At 38.7% G+C, this 15,711-nt stretch overlaps 1 long non-coding RNA gene across 1 annotated transcript; it reads left to right on the forward strand.

Moving 5' to 3' along the window:
• The first annotated feature begins 3,760 nt into the window (after positions 1–3,760).
• Positions 3,761–4,498, forward strand: LOC123472294. The gene is made up of 3 exons (XR_006646681.1): positions 3,761–3,845; positions 3,911–4,055; positions 4,111–4,498. It is a non-coding gene; the product is annotated as an uncharacterized LOC123472294 (long non-coding RNA).
• The last annotated feature ends 11,213 nt before the right edge of the window (positions 4,499–15,711 follow it).

Raw genomic sequence — 15,711 nt, forward strand, 5'->3', positions numbered from 1 at the left:
AACATCACGAAAGGAAACTTTTCCACGTGACAATTGGGTTTTTGAAAGTGTTCTCCAATCAGCAGGCAAATATCCAAGACCACCGTCGATTTTTAAAAGCTTCAGTAAGGAATTTACGGGGAACTGTACAATGCTTCTACAGCCCAGGTTGTCAGACTGTGTTTAAAAGTCTCTTCAGCACCTTCTTCATCCGAACTTGAACACGATTCCTTGTCGCGTAGTCATCTTCAAAACAATCGACGCTGGCATAAGAAGCAGCATCGCTAACATAAGAGTCGTCACTTCAACCACCATCAATATTCGTTGTGGGAAGGAAAAAATCGTGCAGGTTCTCAAATTCTAAATTACCTAATCAAATAAAAAATCTGAATTCAATTAACTACACCAGAAGTTTATGAATTTACAAATTAACATTGATGCATCAGATGCCTATGGTATTTTGTCTGATTCCGAACTAGTTTTGGAAGCCATTTAAGTGAAGAAACCAAGCATGACCAGTCTTTTGTCCCATAAGTAAAGAGTGAATTTTTTGCAGGAAAATTCGTTGACATGGGGAAAGATTCTCCTATTAAAGACGGGAGCTTTTTGAAATGTTTCATTACTAGGTAACCATTATTTGAGTTTGACAAGCTTGTTGGTGATATTTCATCGTGTTCAACATTCCAAATTCACCAAACTTGTCCATGATACAGTTCTGCTGTTATTCTTTACAATAACAAGGCAGTTAGCTCAACAAGCACTCCTTGTGTGTGAAAAAATGATGCTTAGTCTATTCTTGATCATATCTCAAAATACCTCGATAGTTAAACATCACGAGGAAAACTCAGAATCAAGTCCTTTTCAAAGCTCACAGGATGGTCAAACTTATAAAATTCTGCTGTGTCAATGTTGAAAAAGCAATATCTTCATCAGCAATCCAAAATATATAGCATCCTAAATAAATAGAAAATTATTTAGTAATATAAGTTTTTTGTTAGTGCTACGTGAAGGTGAAGGCACATACGTGAAGGTGAGGACACATATTTGAAACATATTTAGGTACAGTGATATAATTATAATAAATATGCTTAATTTATGTAGACAACAGATTAAAAGTAATACCTGCAGGTGTTAGAGAATAAAATTCATTTCCTGGGACTGGATGTTGTGCGAGTTGATCAAGTAGAAATATTTATATTCGATGAAAATTTCGGTGACGAGTTTCTCATGACAGAAACCTATGTAATTCCAGACAGGGCCAAAAATTGAATTGCAAAAGTGGTGTCGAAGTTAGTTGAAGCTGATGGGACGCAGCCAATCTTTAACAGTAAGTTCTTAAAAACTAATCATTTGCCATTGTAACTACTGCATCTCTTTTTTACATTTCAGGCCAATCCCAATATACTGAATTGCAAGTAGGTACGGAACAAAGTTTGGTATTAGATCACCACACAGAACATAAGAAAACGACTGCGAAAGAGTCACTCTTACACCAACATGTGTCACGACATGAAGACCTATTACAAACCAGCTCACCTAATCTTTTACAAAGCAAGTAGTTTTAATTTCTATTGTCAGTAATATCATACTAAATTTTCATTATCTATAGGTCAGGATATGTATTGCACCACTATGCATTCGCAGGAAGTGCATTCACAACCACTTTACGATGCCAGTCAGATGTCACTCAATTCTAGTGTTCTGTGTCTTCCCTCAAATCATTTTGGGTGTCTCTCAACCATTACACACTTCTCAGTTAGTGAAATGGTGTACTACTGGTGAACGATTTGAACAAGAAAGCGAGCCCAGCACTTGTGAGGCGTCACCATCAGGCTCAGGCAGCCAAAAACTAATCTTTGACTCTTCAGGAGAAGAAAGCTCTGGCGAATAACAGGATGTTGACATATCCCAGATCACAACATCAACCGAACATGATGCTGCTGACCACAACTCGAAAGGTGATGGTGAACGCCTAGGTATTTCTTTAAATTTTTATCATAATTATTACATTAATTACTAATCTAGAAATGCAATTAATATTTATTGTTTTCAGACAATCCCTCTCCTCCACTAACCATCCCAAGTAATGGCCCTTTACCATGGCATTTCAACGACATTTTGGTGCAGGCAATAGAAATCAACACGCTAGCACATCATGAGAGTCGCTTTACGCGTGCGTGTGGTAGACACCTGTTAAAGTTGAGACCGGAAAAACGCACTAAATCTGAGTACAAAATCTACAGTAAAATGATTGTGGATAGATTCCCATATTTTGAACACGAATGCTCCAAAGATTGGAACTGGGTACATCAAAATGGTTTGCTGTGCGAGGCTTCAATTTCATTTCAATGTCTTGTAATTCATTTTTAGGTTGTATTCAAACCCTAGTGGAGTTTTTTGGTGTGGATCTGGTGTGGTGTAAAACACTTATTTCAAACCCTTCATTTATGGTTCAAATTGGGTGTGCTTCACGCAACCGAGGAATTTCAAATGAAAAGCCTCGTTTAACGTATTTCTGAATTTGCGATGTGAAAGCTGCATTTGATACTCTTCGGATCCTCGGTTTACGAAACCATTTTGCCTCATTTTTACTTAGAGTAAAGGTAATTTTTGTAAACCAGATTCAAGAGCATTCCTAACGGGTGCAGGACACTCCTAAATCATATTTTCCCCTCTAGTTGATGGCATTTTTCGGAGGGTGTCTGACACCAATATGAACTTTAGGTAGAACTAGATTTAAGCACCATAAAAAATTCATCTAGTTGGTGTTGGGGATTTATTCGGGGAATATTGGTTTCATAATAGTGTCACACACTTAAATTTTTTTGTGGTTTCTGCGCCTTTTTAAGTGTGTGTGACACCAGTTTGAAACCGTAGGTAGGCTAGTTAACGAAACATCATATTGGTTTACGTTTTCTGCGATAAGGACTTAGAAATATTCATCAAAGTGGTTGACATATAGCTTTTAAAATTACATCTATATGCATTTCATATTGGTTTGCCACACTCATATTTTTTATTTCAATTTGTTACCACAGTTTGTAAGGAACATTGGTTTGGCACTGCAATGAAACGCGTCTACATCTTGTTTCATAAATATAGTTTTCCATCCAATGTTTACTGCGTTTCAAACCTGTTTCACACACCGGAATAAAAATCCAACTTGTCTGTTTTTCGCCGCAAGGCGCGTAAATTCCAACATACTTTATACTATGTATACACAAAAAAATGAGGGTAAATTAATAAATATGAGACAGAAAGCAAGATTTATTTTAAAAAAATGGGTCATACGAAAATTATATACTGGACAAGTAATGGCGTTGCATTCCTTACAAGTATTTAGAAATTATATGGTATGTCGGATAGGTGTGGTAAACCATCTTTAGTTCAAATTTGGAAGGGTAATGTCAGGCATCTTCGAATAGTCAGTACATTTATAAGGGACTGTAAACATCTTGCAAAGTAAGTTGTTCATATTCCATTCACCGATCCGCTTGTCCAACTTAGATACAATGAATGTGTTGTATTTGGCTGATAAGTAGGGCTGATCACAAGCAGGTTCTTTGGTTTTAAATAAAAAGCCAACAACAAGGAAAATATTGCTATGCTTTGGAAACTCGATGAAATCAGAAGTTGTAACGCGCTCACTTTACAATATTGTAAAAGACAAGTGGGAATGCAGACGACGACATATTGTGGTAGCCATGGATACCAGCAGTAAGAATGCTTTTGCTGTCGCTTATCAATCGTCTTTTGTTATTTGACTTTCCATACATTTAGAATTCTCCACGCTGCAAAAGAGCAGACGAACTTGGAAAAAAGACATATCGCGTGGTGATCGCATTTAGTGGTGAATAACGCCGATGGTAAAACTAAGCTTATTAATTTAATATTTCCCGACTAATGTTTAATTATTCCTCGTGCATGTCAGTTGGGAATTCCTGTTGGCGAGTTTGTGTGAATTTGTTGAAAAACAAACAAAAAAAGGCAAAATATCAGTCATGGAGCCAATAACAGCTGAAGGCGACGAGGAATCTTTATCAAACAGTAATGCGGGTAGTTCTGGTGCCTTCCAGGTATAATAACTTTATAAATAAAGAATGTTTTGCGAAAAAAATGGTACTTTATTAGGTTGGAAGAATACACATGCACTGGAAGGGCATACACAAGTTGGAGGAGACGGGGGGAGAAAGTGTTAATAATGTTACATCTATCAAGTATTACCTCGTAAAAATTGTTGAAAGAGATGAAAACTTCAAAGACATTACTTACTACACTTGTGTTCCAACAACCTGGGTTGAACACCGATGCAAGACAACGATGGGATCACGTTGAAACAGTATATAGATAGACTTCAAGCATTAGTTAACTGTTTTAGTCTTTAATTTGTTTTGTCGTTGGTATAATAAGAAGATTCCAATGTTAGGTTTTTACATTGTGACAATTTTTATTTAACATTTCATGGTTATTAGACCTTCTGGACTGCATCAGTCAATAAATTACTTGTTTTGTGCCCTAATGTCATGCTTTTTCATTCAGCAGTACAATAGAAATAAAATACGTGGCAGTAAAAAGCACTTGTCTGTTTACTGAAAATGTCTAGCTTGTTTGCACTCGTGAAAGAGATGGACCAAGATTGTAACTGTGAAAACTGGTATGTTTGAAGGGTTCAAAACCAGTGCGATGCACCAAAAAAATGCAATAGGGTAGCACTAGTGTGATCTACCAACAAATTGCATGAGATTAAAATTGGAGAAAATCACCAGTACATGTAAAGGGTTTAATACGGGTTTATGCACCCATTATACAAAAATTTCAGCTGGAGAAGTGAACCAGTTACATATTAGTGTATTACACCGGTTTATATAGTAGGGATAATCAGAGAAGTACACTGGGACAAATTTGAGATTTATACGGGTATATTTAACTAAAACAATACCGGTGCAAAATAACTATAAAATTTGCGGGTAAAGCTTTATAACTTACACCGGTGTTAAACCCGCCCTATAACGCGAACAAGAGGTGTAACACCAGTGTGTTTCACCAGTGTCACACTTCACACGGGTGAAGCACACTGGTTCAACACGGGATCCGACCCGACAAAACTCCGCTAGGGAGGGCAAGCTTACAAGAATGATTGGAAACTATCGAAATGCATTAGCTCATGGAGACGAAAACAAAAAGAAACGGCATTTTAAAAAGGAAGCCCAAGTGAATGAGAAGGTAACTCTCGTGAATCTTGATATGTCTTGCACTGATTTCGAGGAACGAAACGCTTTTTTTCAAAGAAGAGAACAAATTCAAAAAGTAAAAACAGCCAAAGAATGTTTTGACATTGTACCGATATACAGAAAAATTGAAGGGGTATTAATGAAGTTGTTGAAATTTAATGTTTTGCAAATTTGAAAATGTGAATTTTATTTTCAAACAGATTTCACAAGATTTTCTAAGAATGGAACCACTTTGCTCGTTAGGTGTCGAAAAGTTCAAAACAACTTTGAGAAATTGCTTTCAACATTGAAGAAATTTTTAATTACCAAACATCCGCTATTGGCAATGGGTCTTGGAAAGTCAGAGACAAGAAAAAGTATCGACTTACTTCTTTCTATCAATCAACTTTGTTCCAGCAAAAGGGGTGTTTCTGCATCGGCTCCTCTATTCATGAATTTCTAGGTAATAATTAATCTTACATTCAAGATTTTATAGGTTGCAATATTTGTTAAGGAAAAGTGTTGTGAGGAAAAATCATTGATTGAGCCAGCCAAAAACGGAAGAATCCAATGCTCTGCTCAGTTGGAAGAAAGATGTGCTGACGACAATGGTAATATTAGGAGGCGGTATTCTGAACTACAAAAACATTTCGGTTTCAAGCGTTTTCGAAGTCATTTACAAATTGTTGGGGGTTTATTATGTTATTAACATGCAATATCCCGCCATGTATGGAGTTCTAGATTTTATCGATCGTTGTTGCTTGACTGGCGACTCCAATGTTGCCACAAGAAACAGATCCAAGAAACAGGAGCCACGAGCTATGACAAAATTTTGGAAATCGTAAAACCATTTTCTAGACGAAATGTAAATGTTGTGTTTATGTCGTTTACGCAAATGTTATCTTAAATGATGTTCACTCGTATGTTCATGTCAACTCTCATCCATATATGTTCAACCCTTTCCTTTACTGTTGGCCAAAATTTCTTGCTTCGGCCATTCTTTTCCATCCAGCACTATATCTTTGTTTCTCTTGTATGTTTATTCCGGTTTGGCGAGCACTGTAACATGACAACGTGAATTAATAATAAAAAGCAGCAAGTTACCTAAACATAAGATCCGTTCATGATATTTTAGTGGGTTGAACATTTTTTAGTAGGTTGCAAATTGGTTAGAAGCTACTGCTACGGTGGTGCCGAACCATTTCATTATGATACACTCCCTTACGGTTAGTATGGAGAAACTCCTGCAATGAATGCCGTATATTAAGTACTGAAAACTGTTTAAGTAGGGGGTGGGGGTGGGTAATAAAAGCAGAAAAGAATTGTTTGTGGTTCAGTTTATTCTAAGTAAGCTGAACACCGGGTAGGGGTGTCTAATAGAATTAGAAAGGCGAGTAAAAAAAAGGTAGAAGAATTTAGAAGACGTTTCAATCAATTTGTTGCTAAGCTGGTAAAAGTTACATGAAAGTAGGATAGCGCGGCTGTGTGTATTTGGGTCGATTGTTACGAAATAAATTTCACTACAAACAGAATTTTCACCCACATTTACAGAACTTGACGCATCCATGACATCATAAAAAAATTTGGGACAGTCGCTTGAAATCGAATTTAGCTAATGATCAATTATTAATTATCTATATCATTAGGCTAAGCCTCATCATTATGCTCCGCCCACTCCTATCTCTTTCTTATCGCACATCTCTAATTTTTTAATTGATAAGGAAACGTTTTCATTTAATGTATTTTCAATATCAAATTATAATTTTATGATTTGTCACAATATTACGTACAGTATCCTGCACAAAAATCCGAACACCGATTTAATTTTTTAAAGCCTGGTTGGGGTAAAGGGTTTTTTTTTGGTTTGTTTTTCTTTAAGAGGAAGGGTAGACGGGGTGATGGACACATAGGGCAGGGTTTGGTAAGTCTATACATTTTTTTATGCCTTAAGGTGTAACGCTTTAAGGCAAGTAACAGGTCGGGACATTTTTGCAACCCCCAGGGTGGTGTGTTTTTTTTAACGACAGTTGGAAATGTTGGACTTAGGCTGTGTTATATTCTATACCCAAATAAATTAGATAACTGCCTGTGCACAATGTTTTCAATACCGATGGCATATGTGTAGAGGCTCTGATTGCGACGCCGTAGATCAGTGTTCGATTCCCGAAACGGAATTGCGAAATTATTGGTATCGTTATAACATTCTTCATTCGGATTTGCTGGGAATATTAATTACTTCAAAACGAAGGATTTTATTATTTTTTAAATTATAAAATAAAAAAAAGCACGATTGATCGAGCACAAATTGCTCGATAAAAATTTGTTTCATATATAATCGAGAATTTCTCGTAAGGTATCCACAATTATTTAACACCTCATCTGGAATCGAACACCGATCTCCAGCATCACACTCAGAAACGCTACACCTACGCCATTGACAACGACATAAATGTTTATAGGCAGCTGAAACATAAGCTAAATTGTTTCGGTAAGAAACATTACTAAGCCCAAGCCCTAAATTTCCAACTGTCGTTTAAAAAAAAACACCACCCTGGGGGTTGCAAAAATGTCCCGACCTGTAACTTACCTTAAAGCGTAATACCTTAAGGCACTTTTTTTAAATGTCTAGACTTACCCAACCCTGCCCTGACGTGTCCATCACCCCGTCTACCCTCCCCCTTAAAGAAAAACAAACAAAAAACCCACTACCTTGCCAATAGGTGGCTTTAAAAAATTAAATCGGTGTTCGGATTTTTGTGCAGGATACTGTACATGGACAGCATTAAAAATCATTTGTCATGTAGTTTTTATGTCCGTTATTAAGCAGTCTAGAGTGGGACAGGTGTCTGTCCAATTTCACCCCAGTAGACGGTAAAAATTTTCAAAAATTTGTATGCCTATAACTTTATTAATTATTAAGTTTCCCATTAGAAAAAAATTTAGTTGATGGAAGATAGACTATATAATGATATTTTTAAAAAAATTATTTGTACATGGGAAGAAAAATAATATGGATAACCGGGACTGTCCAATATGGGTCCGGTCTCCCCTCGCCGTTAAAAATGGTTTTGAAAACCAAAGGTTGCAAAACCTAATTTTTAGAAGCAAAGGCTTGGTTTTCGAATACCATAAGTTTCGAACATTTTATTTCCGAATGTTTTGACCCTTTTTTACATATGTATGACTTAAGCACATTAAAACGTTCGGTTTTCAAGGGTTTGTTATGTCTTGTTATGAATTATTCATTCGTTGAAGTTTAAACCTTCTATTTTAAAATAGCTTACAACTACGCAAGCGCCTTTTCTTTTGAGGCCATCTTGAATTACAAAACTGAAATTAAAAAAATTCTTCTAGTTACAAGTTTTAGATCTTACGCCTTTAGTAAATTAAAGAACATGGAGCAAATCTTTACCGGAAAAGAAATTTGTGTAATGCCGGAATCTGTTACCTCACCCTTTGATATTGTGAAACGTGAATTAGAAAACATTTTTTGCAAAATGGCGGAAGTGTTACTTCTCATCCAGGTAATTTTAGCTTATTTTGGGATCTACATCATTGAATGTTATATTATATAAACTACTTTACTTTATTTATTGAGAAATATATTTTGCGTTATAGCCAAAATTGTGAATCTGTAAACAAAAGGATATGCAAGACAAAGAATGAAGCTGATTATTTCATCGTAGATCTACAGGTCTGCAACAGCACGATATTGTCTTCCCTTTGAAAATGAAGATTTCTTTATAATCGTAACATTTTGTCTCCCTCCTCCTGCCAGAGAATCCTATAACTGTAATGCTTCTAGAGGTTGGACTTACGTCACAGACAGCAGCGACGAAGACAAAAACTATTTTCTTTTCTTTCTTCTAAGTTCCAATAAAATAATCAGGGGATGTACAGTACCCGCCCTTAGTATCCGAACGTTAGGGCCATTTAACCCAGCATCTTAGAGCGAATGGTGTGTAGCGCGGATAGAGAAATGGGGTAGTAAAAATTAAAATAAAGTAGCAAAATTTTTTTTTATTGTTTAATAAACAATAAGCTATCCAGAACAATTTTTTAAACTCTGTTTACCTACAAGATTTGTTGACTAGCATGTTAGTCATTAATTATCTGAACACCCATTCGCACTATAGGGTTCCAAATGACACATTGATTGTTGATAATCGATTTCGACTCCATCGATTATGTTTTTACTTTGATCGATTGATTGCAATCGGGGTTGCATCCCCGATTAGGCACCCCGATTGAGATCGGGTTCAAACAATTTCATCCCGAACCCCAAACGCCCAGCCCCCAACCCCGAATTTCGAAACCCGATTGGCAAAAGGTGCCCCGATTTGGGTTTGGGCCGATCCCTATTGGTGAGTCAGGGCGAGCAAAAACCGTTTCTTTCAATTTAAGTCCAGCAACGCTGCCGGAGGAGTAGGGGAATCGGAAACAAAGGGCGGAGCTTCGAGTGGACGGACAGTCTTAACCTCACCACCAACTTGAACATATCTCGACCTCGTTTTTCGACCCTCTGCAGGCTTCATCTGAGTTAATTTGCTTCAAAGTTGTCGCTTTTTCGTCGACAACATTAAACGGTTTATTTAACTCAGGCATATATGATTAAGTGTTTGCCAAACACAGTTGACAAAATTACGACACGTTTACTGCCTGTGACTTCAGCAAAAAACTAACAAAAAACTAACATCTATTGTGGAGTTCACTTCAATGGTATTTTGGGATTGGGACCCTATTTTCATTGGCTCTATCGTCTCTCACGCTGAGGTTGAGCCTATTTCATTGACAGTGGTGAAACCGACACTTGCGTTGAGGCATCCATGCTCTCAACTTGTGGCGGTTCGCCACTGTCTGAATCCAAATACATCGAAGGGTTGACTAACGGCAATAAAGAGGCATCCACATCCGTGGAGGCATCCATCCTGATGGATGAATCCATGTAAATGAAATTATCCATTCTGATGCATGAATCTAGGTGTAGCGCACGTTCACGTGCAATGGGAACGTGACAAGAGAGATGAGGGATGAAGGGTGAATAAATAAAGACGAAAAAATTAGTAAGGGAAAACGGACCGGCTTTATTCTAGATTAAAAAAGAGGGGGGAACAATGAGAGAGAGAGAGAGGTGGGTACTGTTTAACTTCGTTACTTGACTGATTACGGGGGAGATAGACGATATGTTCTCGTCTACAAATTTTACAAATTACACTGAGGGGTAGACAAGGTGTACTTGTCTACGGGACAAATTACTAAGATACACTAAAAAATAGGAAGGCCCTTGCCCCCTATAATCCTACCAGATAGGTAATATGGAGCACAGTGAATACTATACAAGTAGGTTTTTACCAATTAGCTGTATTTGAATAGGAAATAACTTTACCATATGAAACATGTAGAGAGAGTGACATTGGGATTACATGTATATGACAGCAAGTAAACCAACATAGGTGTAGATAGGAAACTTGGTACAAGGAGATCAGCAACAGTGTCATCTGGTGGAACACAGGGAAGAAGGACTTAGTTTGAATACACTCATGTTTATTCTTAACACCTCCCCTCAAACTGAGTCCTCTTCTACGTCAACTCTTCCAATCCTCTGCCTCATAGTCTTGAAATGTCCAGACTCCAGAGGATTCGTAAGTACATCCGCAAGCTGGTCTTTTGTTCCTACATACTGTAGATCAATTACTCCATTATTGAATGTTTCTCTTACAAAGTGATATTTTATGTCGATATGCTTCCTTCTTTGATTGAACTCAGGATTCTTAACTAATCGGATGGCGCTCTGGTTGTCAAAGGATAAAGGAATGGGTCTACTAGCCCAATCTCCTTCAAAAGACGACTGATCCAAACTGCTTCCTTTGAGGCCTCACATCCAGCAATATATTCAGCTTCTGTCGTCGAGAGGGCCGTACACCTTTGACGCCTACTCGCCCACACTATAGGTCCACCACAGTATAGGAAGATATACCCTGTAGTTGATTTTCTATTATCCACGTCTCTTGCAAAGTCAGCATCACTGTAGCCGATGACATCTCTATAGTTCCCCTTCTTGAATTGTAGTCCATGATTAGGTGTTCCTGATAGGTATGAGATGATCCTTTTTACAGCGTTCCAGTGTCCATAGCCTGGGTTCTGACAAAACTGCTACACTTGCCCCACAGCAAAAGCTATATCCGGGCAAGTAGTTGTCGCTAAGTAGAGCAAAGATCCAACAGCTTCACGGTATGGTACTTTCTTCATATCATCACTTTATTTCTCGGTTTTTGGTGACATGCTGGAGCTGAGTTGAGTATGTGGGTCAGCTGGTATCATTTTCGGGTTGCAGTTTTCCATCCTAAATTTCTTTAGTAGCGCCGAGATGAATTGTGGTTGTGTGACTATTAGCTCTCTTCTCTGTCTGTCACGGTTGATTTCCAACCCTAGAAATCGGTCTGCTTCCATTGTCCGAATTTGAAACTCTTTCTTCAGGTGGTCGATGATCGGTTGGAGGCTTTCCTTCTTGTTGCTGCAAGCTAATCCATCATCAACAAAGATCGCCAGAATCGTCATCTCCTCCCCTTTATGGCGATAATAAATACACGGGTCTGCTGTACTTCTTGTAAGGCCAAAGGTAATTAGGAAGTCGTTGAATCTTGTATTCCACACACGTGGTGTCTGTTTTAGGCCATATATGCTCTTGATAAGCTTTCAAACTTCCATTTCTCTCCCGGGCGCAAAATAACCCTCCGGCTGGGACATATATATATCTTCATCAAGATTTCCATACAGGAAAGCAGTCTTTATATCCAGCAGTGTTCTCTCAAGATCAAGTGAAGCAATTAGTCCAAACACAATACGGAGAGCGAAATGCTTTAAAACAGGAGCAAAGGTCTCTTCATAGTCCACGCAATACTCCTGGGTGAAGCCTTTAGCTACCAACCTAGCTTTGAATCTTGATGGTGTAGTCTTGTAGCTCGGTTTGATGTCAAAAACCAATTTGTTTTGAATAACTGCACGACCTTCTGGTAATTGGACTAGTTCCCAGGTTCCATTCTCCATCAGTGAGGAATATTCTTCGTCAATGGCTATCTTCCAGTTATGAGCGTCTTCTGACGAGATCGCTTCTTGATAGTCCTTTGGTACTTTGCGAGCAGCAGTAATTTCCTTCCAGCTTCCGGCTTGAGTAAGAGTTTATTCCACGCTCCTTAATCCCACCTTCTCCATACGCTTGTGTATTCTTGCTGACCGGCACCTTGTCTCCTCCCATCCGAAGAATGGATCTTCCTCTTGATTATCAACAGTACCCAGGGTTCGAGCTTCTTCTTGATTGTCCACCAAGTCCAGGGCTCGATTTCCTCTTGATTGTCAGCAATATCCAGAGCTGGAGCTTCCTCTTCATTGTTAGCAGCCTCTACGGCTGGAATTTCCTCCACTTCATTTAATTCTATCTGGTTTTCATGATTTTCCTCGACTCCTACGATCTCCATGTCTCCTCTGTCATGAACTATTTCTGCAGTAGGATTCTCAGGATCTTCTTCAAGTGGTAAAAGTGATTCATAATCGGCGGTTTCTCCTGATGACACCTCCTTGTTTACTGCCTCTTCCTTGAAAATGACATCACGACTAATGATGATCTTACGTGTTGCTGTATTCCACATTCTGAAGGACTTTAAGTTCTCACAATATCACACAAAGATGCACTCAACTGCTTTTGGGTCCAACTTCCGTCTTAATTCATCTGGGACATGCGTAAACGCTGGAGAACCAAAGATTCTAAAATATGAAACATCCGGCTTACATCCTTTCCAGAGCTAAAATAGAGTCACTTCATTGGTGATGGAAATCGTTCGATTCAGGACATGAGTTGCTTACATAACCGCTTCTCCCCATAGTTCTAGGGGTACCTTTTTCCAATGCAGCATACTCCTAGCTGCCTCCATTATTGTCCGGTTCATTCTCTCCGCAACTTCATTATGTTGTGGGGTATACGGTGTACTTCTTTCATGGTGAATACCATTCTCTGCCAGCCAGTCTTTTAGAAGATTGTTGAGATACTCCCCTCCATTGTCTGAACGAATAATTTTGACTTCTTTTCCAGTTTGGTTCTTTACATAAGCTACAACATCTTGTATAACCCCTGCTACTTCTGACTTGTTCTTCAATAGCCGGGTTGCACACTAGCCACTGTAATCGTCCTTGAGGGTGACAAAGAATCGATTCCCACCTGGGGTCGCTATTTGAAGAGGTTCACACACATCTGAGTTGATCCGTTGTCCAGGAGTGGATGCCTTTTCATGTCCAAGTCCAAATGGGAAGTGGCTCATTTTTCCAAGCACACAACCTTCGCACACTGCAGAGGAATTGTCGTTGAAAAGAACCAAGCCATTGGCACAGCCTAGTGATGCCATTCTTAGTATAGTCTTCTTACTTATATGGCCGAAGCGATAATGCCATTTTGACAATGGCTGTAGTATTATTGCTCTAAGTGCAGTCTCATTTTGGGGTGGATACTGTTTGGCTCTGATGTTCAAGTGATACAGCGTTTTTCCAGCTCGTTTCCCTTCCATCAAAACGACTCCATTCCGAGTAAAGGAGACAGTATTATTGGAGAAAAAGACTTCAATCCCTGTATCCGTTGCTGTCCCAATTGAGTAAAGATTCGCACCTAATCCACGAACCAAAAGGACTCCCCTCATCAGTCCTACACATAGAAACACTAAGTAACTCCGAACCCCAACACAAAAGAAATTTCCTTTTAAGTTACAATACCTTCCAGTAATTTTCCATTTACTACAGATGATATAGGCACGTCTCCTTGTCCAATCACAGGTAAGCTTGTACCTCCGATACCAGATACATTCCATTGTTCCGAACCAACTGGGACGAAATTGATAAGTAGATCTCGTTGATCTGTCATATGTTGGGTAGCACCCGAATCGGAAAACCAATCAACAGATCTTCTTTCCAGAAAGTCCGCAGAGGATTTGTAACTGTAGGACTGTTGCTGATTTTCTCCGTGATTCCAGTTCCGTCGGTTCTCCATTTCTTTTTTCCAATCCCTACATTGGCGTTTGAAGTGTCCTGGTTCACCGCAGTGATAACAAGTGACCTGAGACTGCTGATTATTGCCCTTCAGTTGATCTGAGGTACTTGTGCTTGGTTCCGATTACTGTAAGAATGATAATTTCCCCTCTGATGATATCCACCTCTGCCACGAACAGAACCTCTAACACTCAATTTACGACAAAATATTATGGGCATGAAGTTTGAAAAGGAACACATCAAGCGATCCAAGTTACAAAAGAGTTCCTTGGATAATTTTACTCTTTCAAATTTACCCTTCGCCCATGCCAACATTAACTTTTTCATCACACCTAGGTCGCATAGATGCATAGAATCTAAAGGAATATTTAAAACCATATCCAAGTTTAGATCTTCTAACATGGACCGTCCTTTGTGGTGTTCAGCTTGACGGCGAATTCTGAAGGAATGGTTATTACGAAGACGGGCGTTAGATGTTGGAAATGTTACACGGTCCTTTTTGGAATTGGGGTTCTTTGCGTACTTTCCTTTGGTCTCACACTTCGGACAACCAAAGTAAGCAGTATGGCCTTTGACGGAAGTTAGGAAGGAACGAGCAGGGGCATCACATAAAATGGCTGATATTTGGAAAAATATCACTTTTCCGTTCAAAATAACCCCGTTTGTCTCTAGAAATTTAACTTCCCTTAAAAAATCTTCCAGGAATAAATTTAAATCAAGTGGCTTACTAGTCCCATCGAAGATGCCAATCACAAAAGGCTTCGCCCCATCAATGTTTCTTAACAATCCCAAAATAGGCCAGAACTGACTTCGTGAACTTTTGTAGAGTGGGATGCCGTCAACATTTACACACAATTCTAAACACAATGGAATTTGTTGAGGGGAAAGAGAGCTTAGAAATTCGAACAGATATTTTATCAAACCAAAATGAAAGTAATATCCCGGAGGCATTGCTTTTAATATTACTTTACGCTGAGTTTTTAATAGCGTTCGGTAATCACGTGGAAGGATAGATAAATCAAAATGGGGACGAGTACATTTCAACAACTTCACCACACGAAACCTTGGAATATTTGATTCCACAACCCATTGGCCCAGAGTTCGACAGAAATGGTCCTGTTTTTTCTTCATTTCATCTTCCAGACCATTTTCACTTTCACTGCTGGACCAATCACTCTTTTTAAACAAATTTTCGTTGGAACCATAGCAAGAGTTCTGTGAATCACTAGCGTACATCGATAAGTACGAATCAACGTCACTTTCTTCATCTACTGGCTCAGAACTGTCACCGTCGTCCAAGGTCAACACAGCTTCAATACCGACATTGTTACCGGGGACATTGTGAATTTCACAGTAACTTAAATGATTGATACTGAGAGAGCAATTCACTTCCGGTTGAATCGAAGATGATGCAGCTGCTATGTTCGATTCAGCAACAATTCCATCAACAAGATAAATCCTTTCAAGTGAAGCCCTAATGCGCCTTTTCTGC

Source organism: Daphnia magna, linkage group LG5, assembly GCF_020631705.1.
Source record: "Daphnia magna isolate NIES linkage group LG5, ASM2063170v1.1, whole genome shotgun sequence".
NCBI classification, from domain to species: Eukaryota; Metazoa; Arthropoda; class Branchiopoda; order Diplostraca; family Daphniidae; genus Daphnia; species Daphnia magna.